The 13,985-nt window shown below is 41.0% G+C and overlaps 1 protein-coding gene across 6 annotated transcripts in view; it reads left to right on the top strand.

Moving 5' to 3' along the window:
• Map3k3 (mitogen-activated protein kinase kinase kinase 3) overlaps window positions 1-13,985 on the top strand; it is an 83,118-nt gene that overhangs the window by 53,914 nt on the left and 15,219 nt on the right. The gene's annotated exons all lie outside the window — the stretch shown is intronic.

Here is a 13,985-nt window from a genome sequence, read left to right as displayed (position 1 = left end):
GATCTCTGTGAGTTCGAGGCCAGCCTGGTCTACATAGTAAGTTCCAGGCCAGCTGGGGCTACAGGGAAACCTGTCTCAAAAAAACCAAAAATGAAATAGGTAAGTCAGTGATGCATAGGTGGAGAGGCTGGGGATGTAGCTTACTAGTAGAACTTGCCTAGCATTGTATGTACAAGGCCCTGAGTTTGATCCACAGCATTGAAAGATATGATAATAATAGTATATAGGTAGGTAGATGATTGTATTTGGAAATGTGGTGGTTTATGTGTTTATTTGTTGATTGGTTTTTTTTTTGTTTGTTTTAATGTTTTTGAGACAGGGTCTCCTTGTAGCCCCAGTTGGCCTGGAACTACTGTGTAGACCAGGTTGGCCTTGATCTCACAGAGATCCACTTGTCTCTTCCTCCTGCCTTTTGAGCTCTGGGATTAAAGGTGTGCACCACACCTGGCTTGGTTGATTTTTTTTTGTTTGTATTTTTTGTCTGTCTTTTTGAGACAGAGTTTCCCTGGAGCCCCAGCTGGCCTGGAACTCACAAAGATCCACTTGCCTCTGCCTCCCAAGTGCTGGGAATAAAGGCATGCGCCACCGTGCTCGGTTTGATCTTTTTTTTTTTATTCATTGAATTTTTGCAATTTTCGTACAATATAGTTTGATGGTTTGGTTGGGGTTTTTATTTGTTTGTTTATTTGTTATGAGATGGAGTCTTACTCTGTAGCCTGGGCTGCTCAGAAACTCAATATATAGCTCTCTTTGACAGGGCATAGTGACACACATGTGCAACCCTAGCACTTAGGAGGCAGAGGCCAGTGAATCAGGGTTTTAGGATCATCCTCAGCTACATAGTTTAAGGTTAGCCTGGGCTACATGAGACCCTGTCTGCAAAACCAAAAAAACAATTTGGGTATGATGACTGACACCATCTGTAATCCCAGCACATGGGAGACTGAGGCAGGAGAATTAGGAGTTTAAGACCAGCTACAGAAAACCTTATCTCAAAAAAAAAAAAATTTTTTTTTAAAAATCACAAGGAAACAATATTTTTTCAAATTCCATGTCTGTTTTGATGCAAACTGTTTGGGGTTTTTAGGGGCTGGAGAGATGGCTCAGCGGTTAAGAACACTGTTCTTGCAGAAGACCCGGGTTTGAATCCCAGCACCCACATGGCAGCTAACAACTGTCCATAACTCTAGCTCCAGGGGCTCCAACAGCCGCTTCTGTCCTCTGCAGGCATTGCATTACACAGGTGCACTTACCTACATGTAGGCAATACACACGTACACATAAAATAAAAATGATAAAATAAAAAAAAAATATCGAGGTGCATTGGGGCTGGAGAGATGGGCCAGCCACTAAGAGCACTGGCTGCTCTTGCAGAAGACCTAGGTTTGACTTCCAGCACCCACACAGAGGCTAACAACCATCTATAAGTTCCAGGGGCTCTGGTGCAGTCTTCTGGCCTCCCGGGGCACCACACAACGTGGGTGTGCTTAATATACATGCAGGCATAACAATCGTACAAAAAAATTTTAAATACAAATGAATAAATTACAGAACAAAAGAATGTCAAAACAGAGAAGAGAGAGACAGGTAAAACATTAGAGAAGAGCTAAAAGAGGCGGGGGTCATCCTCACCCCAGCAGCCTCAGTCCTGAGTGTTCCCAGGTCATTCACTGCTTTACACTTTTTAGATCAATGGTGAGAAGAGACCAGCTCCTGGGAGGAGGCGTGTTAGTCATAATTAATAAAATATTTAAAAATATTTTGGGTTTTTTTGTTTTGTTTTTGGCAGTCTTAGGGATTGAGTCTAGGGCCTTGTGTATACTAGCCAAATGTTCTACCACAGAACCATATCCTCGGCCACAAAGTACTTTATTAAATATTTTCTCAACAGTATATTTTGAAATTAAGAAATATGTGGATTTAAGCGATAAGTATCACATTTTAGATTTTTTATTTGGAACAGTACTTTAAATGGAATATACAGCTTTTATTATATTTATAAAGATATTTTGTCAAGAATAAACTAAATAAATAAAGGCAATGGAGCATGGTGGCCTAACACTTGGGAGTCAGAGGCAGGTGCATCTCTGTGAGTTTAAGGCCAGCTAGGATGACATAGGGAGACCCTGTGAATGAATGGATGAATGAATGAATGAATGAGAAAGAAGGGAGGGAGGGCAGTACTTAAACTCAGACCAAGTTATTGGAGAAGGTACTAGATGTCATACTGCCTGCTTGTAATCCTTGCATTTGGGAGGTAGAGGTAGGAGGATCAAGAATTCAAGGCCACGGCTACATAGTAAATTTGAGGCTAAGCTAAGCTACCTGAGACCTTGTCTTTTAAAAGAAATTACTGGAGGGGCTAGAGAGGTGGCTTGGTGGTTAAGAGAACTGACTGCTCTTGCAGAGGACCCAGGTTCAGTTTCCAGTATCCACATGACAGCTAACAACCATCTGTTAACTGCAGTTAGGGGAGCCAATGTCTTATTCTGACCTCCGCAGGTTTGCAAGCACATGGTGTACTTACATACAATGCTGGCAAAACATAAAGGCACATAAAATAAAAATAAATAATTTTTTTCCTAATTACTGGAGAAGAATAAGAAGACAGGGAGTAACATGGAAAATGTTTCAATAGTAAAACAGAAAAATGAAAACTGGAAAACAACTATAAGATGATGAATATTTGAAAAGAAATACAGAACAATAACAAAATTTGATTTAATAATTTTTTAGATTACAGATGAATAAACTCAGAAAACTAGCAAAATTTCAAATCTTTTTGTGGTCTTTTTGAGACAGGGCCTCTTTGTAGCTCCAGCTGTCTTGGAACTCACTATGTAAACCAAGTTGGCCTTGAACTCACAGAGTTCTGCCTGCCTGTGCCTCCTGAGTGCTGGGACTAAAGGTGTGCACCTCCACACCTGGCTTAAAAATTTCAAATCCTAATAAGAGAAAAGGGGTCTCTGAAGATTGAAGGTTTAAGAAATAGTGAAGAAATTGAAATGGTACTCAAACACCCCCTTCCCATAAGCCATGGTGTCATGTGCCAACTACTCATGAGGCTGAGGCAGGAGAAATGTAAATTTGAAAACAGTGTGGGCAAAATAGGCAACATAGGAATGCCTGCCTTTCCTTCTTTCACATAGAACAGAGTTAGGAGTGGTAGGTTTCTGAGGTGTCAGTCCATTCTAATATGGAAGGTAGAAAAAAGAACAGTTCTTAGCAGTCAAGAACTAGAGAAAAAAACTTTTCCAAAGTTTTTGTAGAGATTGAAGGGGTAAGGATGGGCAGTATTATTTATAATTGGTAAAGATTGACATGGGGCAGTGATTAGGTCTTCTGCCCTAAGCATGAACCTGTGATTCCCACGTGGAGGCAAGGGCTAAATGCTGGGCCATTCAGGTTTTTCCATGTTGTAGGGAACTACATGTGGAAACAATTTCCTTGTCTAAAAATGTTAAGGAACAGGATTTATATATAGTTCTGTTTATCTAGAAAATCAGTCACATAGCAGCATCTCAGCATACCTAGATCCTGCCTGGCTTTTTTACTTAGCAAGTATTATGGAATGAATGTGAGAGTGGAGCCTGTGAAGAGCAGAGATGGTGGGAACATAGAGTCTGCATTAGAAGAGAAAGCTTTTTCCCAGCAGAGAGAACAACGGAACTGACACAAAGGAAGAGTTAAAGGAATATAGAGATTGGCATTCTAGGCATGGGAAAGAGCACCTACCAGGCATGATCACAAAAGAACTTGATGGATTCAATAATCCACTATATGTGTTTGAAGTGTGGTAGATATGATGAGAAAGAAACAAAGACAGGAAATGAGAGAACTTTTTTTTTTTGGTCTTTTTGAGACAGGGTTTCCTTGTAGCCCCAGCTGTCCTGGAACTCACTATGTAGACCAGGCTGGCCTTGAACTCACAGAGATCCGCCTGCCTCTGCCTCCCAAGTGCTGGAATTAAAGGCATGTGCCACCATGCCCGGCTTTTTAAAAAAAAAAAAACAGGGTCTCATGCAGCCTAGGCTGGTCTCAACTTGCAGAGCTAGCCTTGAACAACTGATCTCTTACCGCTGTCTCTTAAGTGCTGGGATTGCAAGCATGCACCACTATACCCATGCCTGGCCTAATGATAAGCCATGGAAAATTGTCCCTTATACTCAACTCCATTATAACACTTATGTTATCTTGTCAAATTACATTTTTGTTCATTCATTACCAAAAAAAAAAATTATGTGCTAGAAACTTAGGTACCAAAAAAAACAAAGGCTTTGTTGCTGTGGACTTTGTAGACTCATGGAAAGATGTTTACTTGTCATATGATAAGTAGATAATTACAAACTGCCCAGAAAGTTGTGTGGTACTACAGGAGGAAAAGGACCTGATGTTGGGACCAGGAAAGTCTTAGGTTACCACCTGAAGCACATACAGAAGCTGTGCAAAGATATGGGGAAGAGGGGCTTTGGACAGGAGATGTCACACATATGGAGACCTAAGGGCAGGAGAGAGTAGAGTATGGACTGTTTGAGAACAGAAGTATTGATGTTGGGAAAGCTAAGAAGAGAAAGGAGCAGGACTCAGCTAGAGAGGAGGCAGGGCCTTATGGATGATAAAGATTTTATTTTTTATGTATTTATGTTATCAGTTTATGTTAAAATAGTAAAAAGTCACTTAGATTTATAAGTAATGATGAAAAGGTAGGATTACCTATTCAGATTTGCATTTCCATATCCAAAGATTGTTTTGGCTGAAGTATGGAGAACAGACTGAGAGGGCAAGACTGAACCCAGGGAACCATGTTAGTCTAATGTAGTAGTCCTGCTGAAAAAAGCTTGGATTAGGCTGGTGGCAGTAGTAGCAGGCAAGGAACAGATGGATTTGAGACATCTAGAGGTAAAATGGATAGAGCATGCCATTTTAGTGGTTTTCACAATGTAGCATGAGGAACCCTGGGGAGTCCTTGAGATCCTTTCAGGGCTTCTGTGAAGGCAAAATTATTATTTTTTTTTATTTATTTATTTTTATTTTTTTGGTCTTCTTGAGACAGGGTCTCTCTGTAGCCTCAGCTGTCCTGGAACTCACTATGTAGACCAGGCTGTTCTGGAACTCACAGAGATCCACCTGCCTCTGCCTTTTGAGTGCTGGGATTAAAGGCCTTTTGCCATCATGCACAACTGAAAAATTATCTTTATAATCACATTAAGACCTGACATTCATTCTTTCACAAGCATACAGTGGAGTTCTCCAGAGATATGTGTGTGAGGTAATGTCATCCCTCTGATCCCAGGAGGCAGAGGCAAGTGGATCTCTGTGAGTTCCAGAACAGCCTGGTCTACATAGTGAGTTCCAGCCAGTTGAGGCTATAGGGAGACCCTGTCTTAAGAAGACAACAACAAAAATCTCTTAAGTGACCTTTAGTTTTAAAATGCTAAAGGAGTTCTAATACTAAAAGGGTAAAGAGCTAATGGAACTTTCAGATATTGAGATTATTGGATTATGGAGACAAGTAAATGGTCCAGCCTTTCACTAAGGTAGAGTTTACTAGAAGAAAACCTGGTTTCAGGTGCTGTCAAGAGATAGACCTAATGTTTTAGTCATGTTGATTTTTAAGTACATTTGAGACAGAGGAGCAGAGATATCAAATGGGTGATCAGATATATAGATCTTAAGGCTGGGCATATAGCTCAATTGGTAAGTGCTTGCCAAATAAACATGAAGTCCTGGTTTGATTGCAAGCACTGAAAAATTACATAGGTCTTTAGCTCGGAGAGGAGAAAGTCAGGTCTAGAAGGGCTGTGTGTGTGTGTGTGTGTGTGTGTGTTTGAAACCATGGGCCTAGAAGAGATTGCCTAAGCAGAGACTATAGTATGACAGGAGATAAAGACCAAAGACATCCTCAGGAACCTGACCCTTAGTAGACAGAAGAGGAAAGAGTGAATCTGGCAAAGGACACTGGAAAGAAGTGATTGGAGAAGAAGAAAGGAAATTGGTATAGGGAAGAGGCCTGAAATGGAATCAGCCAGGTTGGAAAATGCAAAAGGCTGAGAGGTACAATTGTCATTTTCATCCTCAAATGTCTGAGTGCTCTGAAAGCTGGTATAGTATAAGGCTTTCTAGAAGTAAAGGGAAGCAGGAAGAATCAAGAATCAAAAGCATGAAGAACTAAGAAAAACCTTATCAGTAGAAATGGAATCAAGAAGTTGCTAGTTAATAAGCCTTATCAGTTCAGCCTCCTCCCTGGTTCTTCTTCCTTCTCCTTTCTTATATTTGTGAGTAGTTGAAAAACTGCAATATATAGGTAATTCAGCTCCCACCATAGCATTTGCAAAGATGGAAAAGTACAAGGTATCTCAGTCCAATTGAAATTCTTCCTTGTAATGAGTTGAAAATTTGCCTTCTCTCACTTTACCAATTCTTGTATGATTCTCTTCAGCAACTCAGATAGCATAAATTAAATCTTTATTTGATAATTCTTGAAATCTTTGAAATAGTTACTATTTTTTTCCCATCATTATATACATACCTTGAATCCCATTGTTTTCAAGCCAATTAGTCCACTAAACTAGTTCATGTTAAAAATAAACAACAGCCAGGCATGGTTGTACAAGTCTTTAATCCCAGCATAATGTAATAGCTCTGTGGCGAGATCACCAGAGAGATAGATGGAATTTCCCTATATGCAGTTACCCTTTCTCCTGTTTTTGCCTATGGAAATCCTACCACCTTTGAGGCTGAACTCAAGCACCCTTCTTCATAATTTGTTGGGTGGTGTTCTTAAGCCAAGTAGCCAGGCTTCAACTAATGAGTTTATAAAAGGCACATTCTTTGTCCTGGTGTATCTTAAGTGCCTTTGCCTCTGCTACTCCATTTTCTTCCCTGCTAGTGGGAGTTGAACCCACCATCCAGGCATGGTGATCAAGTTCTCTGCCACTGAGCTCACCATCTTTTTTATCTTGCCAATTTAACCCCATGGTGAGGCAGGCCAGATTGTAACCCCTAAGATGAGTGGGGACAATCAGTTCTTTCAAGGAGTTTGGTGCAAGAGGTAGGCTAATGGCTTAAAGGGGTGTGAGAAATGAAGTCAGCATATCTTTAGACCACAGATCTGAGCAAGTAATAAAGAGAGGAATAAGCTGAAAAAAAGGAAGGTGGATAGACCATAGGGGTGGATCCTGGTGATACCTTGAGAAGGAGGAAAGAAGCCTCTACCTTTGAGGGGAAGAAAAATTCCTGTGAAGGGAAAAGAGAAAACAACATACTGTAGCAGTAGCTGGTAGTAGAGGTCAAAGCACTGCATAGTATAAACTTCCAGTCCTAGGACAGGTTTGAGGAGATAGAAACCATGGCTCTAGAGAGCGTGGTGGTAATACACATCAAGAAGCAAAATGGACACCTTCCTTCACTCCAAAGGTTCTTTTCTGATCACAGTAAATTCCCCTGATACTTGATGAGCCCATAAACTACATAGCAGTGGTAGCAGCTTCAGAATTGAAGCACATCAGTTGTTTTCAGGGTCTATGGAATGAAAAGATTGAGAAGCAATTTTGCATAGCCTGGTCCCATATAAGCAGTTTAGGAAATGTTGCTTACAGTTTTCTATTGAGGATGGAAAAGATTTGATTACCCTCCTTATCTCATCTGTCCCTCAAGAGAGAAAAAGATTTAGAAGTATCTCTTTGTACTTGCAGTGACCTGCACATTAACACTGACCCAAAGCCCAAGAACTCCCTGTAGAGGCAACTTCCTGACTGCATCAGCTTCCTGATGAGGGTTCTCTTCTGAACAGGGCCGAGTTCTGAGAGGCTATATTTCAGCTTTGAGTCTCAGAGTATAAGCAAAAGATCACCAATATCCTAGGGTAACATTTGTCTCTGCTATGCTTCTCTGGGTTAAGGAAGCTAGCAGAATAACATACTCTGGGAAGAATTTGGATGGTTAAACCCTGGGCATCTCTACACATAGAATGCCTTCAGGAGAAGCTACAGATAGGCTCTTCTGTGGTGCTGAGATGGGCCCCTTGATGCAGTTAAACAGCAGGATGGGGCTGGAGAGATTGCTCAGCGGTTAAGAGCACTGACTGCTCTTGCAGAGGACCTGGGTCCAATTCCCAGCACCCAAATGGCCGCTACAAACCATCCTTAACTCCAGTTCCAGGGGAATCCGAAGCCCTTCTGACCCCGCCACAGCATTGCACAACACAGATGCACTCACATACATGCAGGCAATACACTCATACACATAAAATAAAAATAATAAATAAATTTGCGTCATATTGGTTATTAGAGGTGATAAACATTACCATTGAAATTTACCTGATGACTTTATAGACGTACACAGGTGCCAAGGATCCGAGTACAACTGATTATGACTAGTAATAATCAGATACATACACATTAGAGACGCATGCACCAACATCTCAGTGTTATTAGCAAAAACAATGAGTCTTTCTGTAAGAAACAGTATATTTTAAAATGAAATGGAGATTTTTTTTAAAGGTTAAAAACTCATTCAATTTTATGTCTTACAGGGCTTATACTGAGTTCAGTATTGTATAACTATTAATTCAACAGCGAACCTAAAAATTTTATAGCCACTTTTGAAAGAGATGTATCTTTGCTCTGGAAACTGTTATTGAGTATGTTAAAGCTGTAATGAAATGCTTCTAAAAAGAATTTAAAAAATGAAAATAAATAAAATATTAAAAAAGGATGTAGTTACTACATACATGCCTGGTGGCACACGCATTCAATCCCAGCACTTGGGAGAGAGAGGCAGGCAGATCTCTGTGAGTTAGAGGCCAGCCTGTTCTACATAGTGAGTTCCAGGCCACCTGGGGCTACAGGGAGACCCTGTCTCATAAAGACCAAAAATAAATAAATAAATAAATAAATAAATAAATAAATAAATAAATAAAATGTTTTTTAAAAAAGAACAACAGGATTACCAGGAAAGGGGGTCCTCTCATCTACTGTCCTGCACCTCTTGAAACCTATGGAATGAGCTGTGCTTTACATAGCAGAGCTTTGGGCCCTCTGGCTCACTGCTGTCATTGCCAAAGATATGCAGCCATCAGTCTTGGAGTCCAGTATCATTGTGGCTTGTTCAGCTCCTTCCTCCACTTGTTGTTCTCAACTACTGATGTACCTCTCATTGGCTCTCAATTTCTGCAATGAAGATAGAAACAAAACTGAAAATACCCTGGAGCAGTTCTGCCAACTCCTGGTTTTTCCATTTGCTTCCTCTGATAGCCATTGGTCTGGGGAGACTTCCCTTTCCTGCTCCAGGCAGTGGGCCTGTGCACAATAGCCACTGGCCTGTTGCCCATCAGATAACAAGACTGGCTCTCTGTAAGCCATAGTGTGGATTGGAAAAAGTGAAAGTCTCTGGCTGGAAATAAAAGCCCAGAAACTCTCTACTCTTTTCCCCCACACTCTCCTGTGTCTGTAGCTGTGGCCTTAAATGAGCTAGTCCCATCCTACCTGTAAATCCTACCTGCAAAACCAGGGGAGAGTGCAGTGAGCTGGTGGTGGAGGGAATAGTTAAGACGAATGTCAGATTTCATCTGTAAAAGTTTTTCTTTCTAAAAAACCTCTCACAAAAGACATTTTAAAAATTTGTTCTAGGTAAAATATATCTTTTTCATTCCACTACTTATTGGTCAAAGTTCAGTTACATAGAACAGAACCCAGCCTAGCTCATTTGAGGAAGAAGAGATTTAGTGCACAATTTTGGCTTTAAGGCACCAATGAGAGTATGAGAAGCAGGTTCCTAGGACCAAATACAAACAGGAAGGGAGAAGGGAAGAGAAGGGAAATCTCCTTGACTGATTTAATTGCTCTGTTACTTCACAGCAAAATATCCCTAAATTTATACTCAGAGAAGCTTCAGTTTCTGCCAGGGCTTAACAATACCTGGGTAGACTATCTTCTATGGGCTGTTGAGATCATTTGAATAACATGGCTCAGATACTGGTTCACTTCGGAATTGGTAGCCTTCACCCTGTGAGTGAGATGTTGAGACAGGAAACCCAGCAAACTTTGATGCCTATTTTCAGAACAATTTTGTTTATATCCTCTGCTCTGAAGTTAGGGAGAATTGCTAGGGGTCCATGCCAGCCTTCCCACCTAAGACCATGTCCTTGGATTGATGCCTCCAAGAAGCAATCAGAAATGTTCTTGGTGGTGGATTCATTAGATGTCTTTTGCACAACTAGATGAGCTATATGTTCTCAGCAATTGACTTCGTGTTGGAAGAGTGAAGGACTCAGTCTTCTGGAGACATTGACAATAACTTAAACTCCTTGGAAGCTGTCCTTCAACCATTAGCCATAGTGTTAAACTCCTGTACTCCCACCACTCAGGTATGGAGGCAGGAGAATGAAGAGCTCAAGACTACCCTGGAATGTGAGGCCCTTTTTGAAAAAATGACAACCCAAATCTGTTTTTCAAAAAATAGCTTGTAGCACCATTTTTTTCTGTTCGGTATTCTTCCTTTTCTTGGCCCTTCTTGGTGTAGAAGGCACTGCCTGGCTTGGGGAGTTTTGTTGAGGCCCATTAATTTGTTTATCCCCAATTTCTCTTGAGGTGTTGAAAGAGCCTCAGTTGGGCTCTTCCACAGCCTCTTCAGTAGATGTGCCTACCACCTGTCCTTTCTGAGTATAGGCTGAGTGCTCTATACACAAAACAAAAACTGCATGTATCCTTCTGAAACTGATTTCTGTAAGGAAAGAGGGGAATTGATGTTGGCTGTTTCCATCTTCCAGTGGAGGAGAATGTTCCCCAAATCTCCAGCTACCAAACTTGTTCTTTCTTAGTCATTCCCACAGAACATTTTGCCTATAGTTCTGTTTTAGAAAGCCTAGTATTAATAGGCCTGAACTAGACTGGTAAAACCAGCCAGTGAGGAAAGTAGTGTGCTTTAAGGCATGGTACTTTGCATTTCTGGTGTCTGGGAATTTCTGAGTTTTAGGGGAGAAGTAGACTGTAAGGTAAGAGTAAAGGGGTGTTATACTTTTGGTTTTCTTCATGTTGGGTCACATATGTTCCCCCAGAGCAGAAAAAGGACTTTGGATAAGAAGCCTGTATTTAAGTGTTTGAACCACTAGAAATATTTGTTTAGCTTAGCTATATTGGTTGTTGTTGTGGGGTTTGTTTTTTTGTTGTTTTGCTTTTTGTTTTTGTTTTTTTGTGTGTGTCCTTTTTGAGCCCAAACTGGCCTGGAATTCACAAAGAACTGCCTGCCTCTGCCTCCTCTGCTGGGATGGGATTGAAGGCGTGTGCCACCACACCCAGCTATTGGTTGCTGTTACGTTCATTTATCTGTATGTGTGCGTGACTGGGTACACACATGTCACAGAGAGCACATGTGGAGATCAAAGGACAACCTGCTGTAGTCAGTTCTCTCCTTCTACCATGTAGGTCCCAGGGATTGAATTTACTTTATCAGGACTGGTGGCAAGCATCCTTTCCTGCTGAGCCTTCCAGCCAGCCCCATAGCTATATTGTTAATACTTTTTAAATTTTACTTATTTATGCGGGGTGTGAACCACACACATGCCAGAGCTCACATGTGGAGGTCAGAGAATTTTTATGTATGTGAGTGTTTCACCTGTGTGCATAAGTATACCACATATGTGCAATGCCCTGCAGAGGCCAGAAGACGGTATCAGATCCCCTGGAACTGGAGTTACGTATGCTTGTTGGAGGCCATGTGGGGCCTAGGAATCAAACCTGGTCCTCTGGAAGAACAACAAGGGTTCTTAACTGCTGAGCCATCTCTCCTGCCCCCTCAAGTCTCTCTTTTAACCATGTCTCTTATCCTGGGGATCAAACTCAGGTTGTCAGGCTTAGTGGCAAGCACCTTTATCTACTGAGCCATTTGACTGGCCCTGTTAATATTGTCTCAAACTTTCTAAAGATTGGCTCTTCTGGTTTGTTTTGGGAAGGGAAAAAGCTGCAAACTTCTAGCTTCACCTGTGTCTCCTTTTTGATCATGACAACACAGAAAAACTGTAGCCTAGGATTAGGGAAATCTGATCAGATTTATGATTTTTTTAAAAAAGCAATGTTAATGATTACATCCTTAACATTCCATCATATAAACTGATATTGTAAAAAGTGTGTGTGTGTGTGTGTGTGTGTGTGTGTGTGTGTGTGTGTATAAATTGGCTTTATAGTCTCTTGCCTGTAAAATAGGGATAACCTTTTAAATAAGTATAAAATTCCTTCAGTCTCAGTGTCCTCCTCTGTTAACTAAAGCAAATGTTTGTATCTCAGGATTGTTGAAAAGATTAAGTGAATTAACAATTGTAAATTTAGCTTGCTGAGTGCCTGCCAATAGTAGTCACTTAAAAAGTGTTTGCCAAGTTTCTTTTGCAGGTTGTTGAGAATAAAATGAGCTAATTACTGTGAATGTTCAACAAAAAGTAAACTACTGCTTCAGTGCCACATAATACTCAGTAGTCAGGAAGTATGGGAATGGGTGGCAAGAAGAGAGACAGCCTGTCAGTGACTAAAAGGTCTTCACTGGGCTTGGTCGTACCTCCTCTTCTGAGTGCTGGGATGACAGGTATGTGCCACCATGCCCAGCTCAGAATGTCTTCTTATCTGATCCAGGTAGAGAACAGGTAAGAGAAGACAGTGAAGTGAATAGGGCAGCATAGAAATATGCCCAGCTATATCTAGTTACCTTTTCCTGGACTCCAGCCTCAAAAGGCTGTTGGGATCCAAAGCTCAAGAGGACTAAGCTGGTAAACTAACATTAGGCATGCTCCAGTGCATCTGGCTCAGTCAGAAGATATTAAATGATAAAATCCAGAAATTTTAGAAAAGATTTTATTTTTATTGTTATTTGTTTAATTTTATTTTTTGTGTGTATATGAGTATATTTCCTGCATGTATTTAAGTACACCCATGTTGTGCAATGCCCATAGAAGTCAGAAGAAGGCATTGGATTTCCCCTAGAACTGGAATTAAGGATTGTTTTTAGCTGCCATGTTGCTGCTGGGAACCGAACCTATGTCCTCTGTAAGAGCAGCCAGTTCTCTTAACCACTGAGCCACCTCTCTAGCTCCAAGATTTTATTATTTTTAATTATGTATATGTGTGTGGGTATGTGCTGGTCCTGTATTGAATCCCCTGGAGCTAGATTACAGGCAGTTGTGAGCTGCCCAATGTGGATGCTGGGAACTGAACTCTGGTCGTCTTGCAAGAGCCATCTCAACTGTTGAGCCATCTCTCCTGCCCAACAATACGTCTTAAATTGTGTACTGCTTGTGAGAAGAATGACAGATACTCATACCATTCTGCCTGAGATGTAACTCCTACCTTTGTCCAGTGCATTGATGCTGTGTTTTCCACCTGCCCATTTGTCACAGGGGCCATCCCAGTTATCAGATTGACTATTGCATTATCACTGCATCTCCAGTCAAGTGACCCATATTTTACCTAATGGCCCAAAGCATTTAAAGTAGTGATGTTGGTATTTTGCTACAATATTTTATTATAATTGTTCTATTTTATTAGTTTTGTTTTGTGTAGTGCTGGGTGTCATCAAATCCCCAGGGTCTACTGGATGCTAGACAAATGTTCTACCACTGAGCTATATTCCCATCCCCCACCCCCCTTTTTAAGGGTCTTGGTATATAACTTAGGCTAGCTTTCAACTCACAGTCCCCCATCTCTATATTCTGAATACTGGGATTACAGGAGTGCACCACCATGCCCAGGTAATTAAACCTTTATGGCCAGTCATGGTGGTGCACACCTTTAATCCCAGCACCTGGGAGGCAGAGGCAGACAGATCTCTGTGAGTTCCAGGCCAGCCTAGTCTAGGTAGGGAGTTCCAGGTCAGCTGGGGCTATAAGGAGACCCTGTCTCAAAAAGACAAAAAAATGAATGAATGAATGAATGAATTAGTTAAAGGTTTATCATAGATATGTATGTATAGGAAAGAACAGCATGCCATAGGGCTTGGCATTG

Source organism: Nannospalax galili, unplaced genomic scaffold (genome assembly GCF_000622305.1).
Source record: "Nannospalax galili isolate Female #2095 unplaced genomic scaffold, S.galili_v1.0 scaffold1023, whole genome shotgun sequence".
In the NCBI taxonomy this organism is placed as follows: Eukaryota; Metazoa; Chordata; class Mammalia; order Rodentia; family Spalacidae; genus Nannospalax; species Nannospalax galili.
Note: the sequence above shows the minus strand (reverse complement) of the source record. Positions and strands in the feature narration are given on the sequence as shown.